Source organism: Crocuta crocuta, unplaced genomic scaffold (genome assembly GCF_008692635.1).
Source record: "Crocuta crocuta isolate KB4526 unplaced genomic scaffold, BGI_CrCroc_1.0 scaffold241, whole genome shotgun sequence".
Lineage (NCBI taxonomy): Eukaryota > Metazoa > Chordata > Mammalia > Carnivora > Hyaenidae > Crocuta > Crocuta crocuta.
The window spans coordinates 569,259-575,238 of NW_027527807.1; positions in this window are offsets into that span (position 1 = coordinate 569,259).

A 5,980-nucleotide genomic window follows, 5' to 3' on the forward strand; every position below is an offset into this window, starting at 1 on the left:
TTAGTTTACCTTTTTTTTTTTTTTTTTAAATATTTTTTGAGAGAGCGCGAGCAAGGGAGGGGTGGAGAGGGGGCAGGGACAGAGGATCTGAAGTGGGCTCTTTGCTGACAGGCTGACAGCAACGAGCCGGATGTGGGGCTCGAACTCATGGACCGCGAGATCATGACCTGAGCCAAAGTCAGACGCTCAACCTCAATTGACTGAGCCGCCTAGGGACCCTGTACTTAAGTTTTCATCTCAGTTTGGTAGTGAGTGTGCTATTTTACATGACACTCTATGAGATATCGAAGGAGAACAAATAAAATGTTAGTAACTAATGGAACCATAACTTTTCCACCATGGTGGACATTTTGGAATGTCTCTTCAGAAGCTAAAATGGTCTCATTACTGAGGCTGGAGTAGATACAGGGCTATACAGTTAGTTTTAAAATACCTGAAGTCAGTGCAACACAGCCATTTTACATACAAGAATTAGCTTAAAAATCTACCTGGCTTCCTAAAAACACCAAGTGCTGCGAAGCAGGGGAGTGGGATGTGAGTATGTAAGAATTCTTACACAGCGCTACTGGGAGCACAAATTGGTACAATACTTCGGTGAACAATCTTTCAATGGTAAGCAAAGTTGAAATGAATCCTGTATAGCTTAGCGATTCCCTTCCTAAACATCTTGGAGAAACATGCACACGCTCAAGGAGATGTGTGCCCACATGTCTGCAGTAACACAGTCCAAACTTTGGAAACAACAGGAATGACCATGAACAGAAGAATGGAATATTATGGAATATTCTACAAGGTACTATAGAAGTTAAAATGACAGATCTAGAGGGGGCACCTGGGTGGCTCAGTCAGTTGACCATCTGACTCTTGCTTTCAGCTCAGGTCATGGTCTCAGGGGCTGGGCGTGGGACTGAGCCCTTTGTCGGGGTCTGCACTGTGTGTGGAGCCTGCCTGGGATTCTTTCTCTCCCTCAGCCCCTCTCCCCCGACTTGCATTCTCTCTCTCTCTAATTAAATAAAGAATAAAAATATATAAGATCTCAGGGCGCCTGGGTGGCTTAGTCCGTTGAGCATCTGACTTGATTTCAGCTCAGGTCATGATCTCCCAGCCGTGGGATCCAGTGTGGAGTCTGCTTGAGATTCTCTCTCCTTCTCTCTCTCTCTCTTTCTCCCCATCCCCCCCCGCCTCTTGCTCTCTCTCTTAAAAATTTTAAAAAATAAATGATCTAGAGCTATGTTATCATCAATGAACCTCACAGGAAATGGCAGGATAAATATGATACCATTTGTATAAAGTTGTAAAATATGTGTACCTTTAATGGGTAATTTAAAGTAAAAATATATGCTGGATGATGAACATTAAATTAAGGATGGTAGTTGAAGGTAGCAGAGTGAGAAGGAATGGATGGGTGTTCATATGTGAGAGCTCATGATATTATTCCCTATTCATTTTTATGCATCCAAAACATTTTATGCTGTAGAAAAGTGTGCTCACTTTAATTCAGTATGGAAAACTGCGATATAATTGCTTATCCCCTGATGACTGAAATGTAGTGAAGCCCTACCTCAAACTCTTATTCTGTACATCCCTGTGTGTATTTTAAAAAATTGTTTTTAATGTTTGTTGTTGAGAGAGAGACAGAGTGCAAGTGGGGGAGGGGCAGAAAGAGAGGGAGACGCAGAATCCGAAGCAGACTCCAGGCTCTGAGCTGTCAGCCCAGAGCCCAATGTGGGGCTCGAACCCACAGACCCCAGGATCATGCCCTGAGCCAAAATTAGATGCTAACTGAGTCCCTGGGTGCCCCAGGTGATTTGTTTTTTATTTATTTATTTTTTTTACCTGCTGGCTGAGAACTCTTTGTCAAGAACTGTCAAGAACTCTTTTCCATGGTCTTTGTAAATATCTTACAAATTACTGTGAACGAGCAGAAAATGTGCCGGCAGAAAACGACCACAGAATAAACCTTTGTCAACTTACCCCTGTGTGAATGTGTTCTGTAGGAGAAATATTTGCATTTGAGAAATGTTATGTTTTATTTTACCACATAAAGTACCTGTTGCTCTCTGAGAACAACTTTAAAGGTCTGATTTTTTAGGATTTCTAGCTTGTGAATATTATGCTTTCTTAAATAACTTTTGTATTTTAATTAACAGTGTCATTTAGTGCTCACTGACAGCAATAATTGAGTAGTAGGGCTGTAAAAATGAAGACTTTTTAGTCAAATAATTCGATCGTGCCCGTTGGTAGGTTAGTAAACGTTAACCAACTGAGTCTCTTTAAGAAACAAAAACAAGGGGCACCTGGGTGGCTCAGTTGGTTGACTCTCTGACTACTGATTTCTTCTCAGGTCATGATCTCACAGTTTGAGGAGTTTGAGCCCCTCGGCAGGCTCCGCGCATTCAGCATACATCACGGGACCACTCTATGAGGTCAGTGCTTAAGTCACGTCATGGCTATTGAGCTGGAGAAGTTATAGAAGACTGCATATTTAAACGCTTAAGAATATGGATGACAGCATCCAGGGGCACTTGGATGGATCAGTCGGTTAAGCGTCTGATTTCTGCTAGGTCATGATCTCGCGGCTTGTGAGTTCAAGCCCCGTGTTGGGCTCTGTGTTGATAGCTCAGAGCCTGGAGCCTGCTTTGAATTCTGTCTCGGTCTTTCTGCTCCTCCCCTGCTCATGCTCAGTCTCTTTCTCTCAATAACAAATAAACATTAAATTTTTCTTTTTTTGCAAAAATGACAGCATCCAGGAGATTTACTATTTCAGCAAATTTTTATAGATTAAGATCCCATATTTCACATCGCAATGAAGCAACGTTTTGAAAAGAAGTCTTTGGAATCAGGAATATCCCTGTCCTTATATTTCTATCCTTCCCTCAACCAACAGGGAAACTCCGACCGGAATGAAATGATCTGGCCGGGCGTTTGAAACCCTTCTGTTGTTCTGTTAAGGGTGTGGAGAAAACGCTCCGGCCGTGTTCCAGAAGCCATTGCTTCTTTATATCTATATCTCTAGAGAGATAAGAAAGTCTGCCTCCTGCTTTTCTTTCTGATAACTTCACCCCTGCTAGGGGTCAAAGTAACTCTGAAATCTCAAGGCAAGCCCTAACTTCAAGGATACGGTGGGAAAAGCTGTGCCTTGAATGTACTGGTGGAGGGGCGCCTGGGTGGCTCAGTCAGTTAAGTCTGTGGGTTCGAGCCCTGCATCGGGCTCTGTGCTGACAGCTCAGAGCCTGGAGCCTGCTTCAGGTTCTGTGTCTCCCACTCTCTCTGCCACTCCCCTGCTCACACACTGTCTCTCTCAAANATTCCAGTCTTTTGCCTCCTGTGACTGTCAGCAGCTTCCCCGGTTTACAGAAAATGTGGATTTGGGGGGCTTAAAAAAATTTTTTAACGTTTATTTATTATTGAGAAACAGAGCATGAGCAGGGGAGGGGCAGAAAGAAGGAGAGAAACACTGGGGCGCCTGGGTGACTCAGTTGGTAAAGCGTCCTACTTCGGCTCAGGTCATGATCTCACAGTTTGTGGGTTCGAGCCCCGCGTCGGGCTCTGTGCTGACAGCTAGCTCAGAGCCCTGAGCCTGCTTCAGATTCTGTGTCTCCCCCTCTCTTGGACCCTCCCCTGCTCACGCTGTCTGTCTCTCTCTCAGAAATAATAAAATTAAAAAAAAATTAAAAAAAAAAAGGAGAGACACAGAATCCAAATCAGGTTCCAGGCTCCGAGCTGTCAGCACAGAGCCAGACGCGGTGCTTGAACCCACAAACTGGGAGATCATGACCTGAGCTAAAGTCAACGCTTAACCTACTGAGCCACCCAGGCGCCCCTTGGGGGCTTTTAACCATGAGATTTCTAGATGGCCTTAGCCGCAGATTCAAAAGGAGCCCGATTCCTGAGCGCTTGGCTCAGATAGGCCTAGCAGCAGCTGAAGCCAGTTTCCTGGTCCCCCACGGTGCCCTGCACGGTGAGAAGTTCAGCTTCCGCGGGCCTCTCCGCTCCCGGAGCGCGTGCTGTGTCCCCGGGCCACAGGTGTCTTAGCCTGCATAGCCACAGTGAATCAAATTGAAATGGTGCCGAATGCCTGCATGCCAGATGACAGTGACGAACTTGTTCTAGATGTCAAATGTCACATTTGGAAGGCCCAGTGCTCACAGCCGGGCTAGAAGCCCAGCCCCACGGGTTTGTCCTGCATGTATTACCGAGGGTCTGTTACGAGCCAGTGGCCACAGCTGCAGTGTGCCATTCCGCCTTCTGGACGACCTGTTGGTCTTGGCTTGGTCACCTGGTTGTTGGAGTGTCACTAGCATGATTCTAGGCAGTTTTCAGTCTCAGGTTTGCTGAAAGGCTTGCCACCAGCGCAGATGGCCCCGGCTGCCCTAAAAATAGCCGGCGCTCCAATCCAAAGCACTGTGGAGTGAGGGACCTGAATTCAAGTCCTGATTCTGCCAGTGTATTACTCTGGGCCTGGCCTTGGCCTCCATCTCCTCATCCATTCAATGGGCAGAGTGGTTTTGATGACATTCCAGACTGCACTGACATTCTCAGGCTGCCCATGAAGCATTCAGAGGCTGTTCTGGACATGATAATGCAGCGACTCTGTGACCTGGCCTGTCATGGTTTTGGAGAGTAGGGGACAAAGCCCTTTCTTTCTCCCTTGGCCGAAAAACTGGACAGTGCTCTGTTCCTGTCATCGGAAAACAACGGAGCTTCAGAAGAACCAAAGGCCGTCATACTTAAGCAACAAGTTAAGGCGACGCGCTTTTCTTCAAGCAACAAGTTAAGGCGACGCGCTTTTCTTCACTCAGGGGGAGCTCTATTTTAACCTGTCACTTCCAATATGGCGGCAGCATGTTTCCTCCCATTTAGGTTAAGTAGCTACAGCGATCTTGGAAGCGCTAATGATTCGTCCATGGCGACTGCCAACGCCCTAGGTGGAGTCTAGCAAGGATCTGGCTCTGATGTCGCTGGCTCTTGGGCGGGCTTCAGGGCTCCATGTGCTTGGTGGCAGCCACATGCTTGTGGGGGAAAAGGAGAACCATGGCTGGGAGATTTATGGGCCCAGGGTCTTCTTTCTCTGGTCCAGGGAAGACCAATCACAGGAGGTGTGAGGCCACCCCCCCACTGCTGCCTTTCAGCGTGGTCTCCATGGCAACCAGGCCCGACTGGCTCACTTTTACCAACTGTGGAGTGCTGGGGCTCCAGACCTTTCATCATTCAAACTTGAAGTAACATGTTTTCGTGGGTGAATTAGGATCATCCTCAAACCTAAGGCGGGCAATTGGAGTGTCTCTTGTTTTTCCTTCCTTTGGCCAACAGTAGCAGAACTGGCTTCTTTTGTTTGTTCACGAAGCCTCCATGACACTCATTACTTTGATTTATTCTGGCCTCCTTTCATGATACATCATTTGAGTTCACTCACAAAATATAGAAGTGTGGATTCATATTTAATGAACATATTGGCGTTTGGCACATGGTAATCAGTCCTTGAATGTTTGTTGAATAAAGGAACGAAACATCATGAAATCACAGAGTAGCAAGGTCGACAAGTGCCTTTGGTGAGCACCCTGTCAAACTCCTTCGTTGTACAAATGGAGAACTCAAAGCCCAAAACGTGGAGTGACTCAAAGCCCAAAACGTGGAGTGACTTGTCCACAGCTGTATCCACAGCTACGTAAACTCAATTCTGTTCCAGGTGGACCCAGACCACTGTCCCCTCCAGAGCACAGAACACACTGCCTCGTATGAAAGCCGGATAATAGCGCATCAAAACTCGGATGCGCTGTATTGCACTTGGGCATATTATGCTGAGCGTCCTGCTGAATGTAGTGTTTGAGATACGTCTGTGAATGACTCAACAGGAAACACTTTTTGAGAAATTTGAAAATGCATTTACTGATATTTAGGTTTGAAAGACTAAAGTAAAAGTGTATTAACTAGAAGAATTTGAAAGACATCAGCGAGAGTGAGGCCTGGCTGGGGGTGA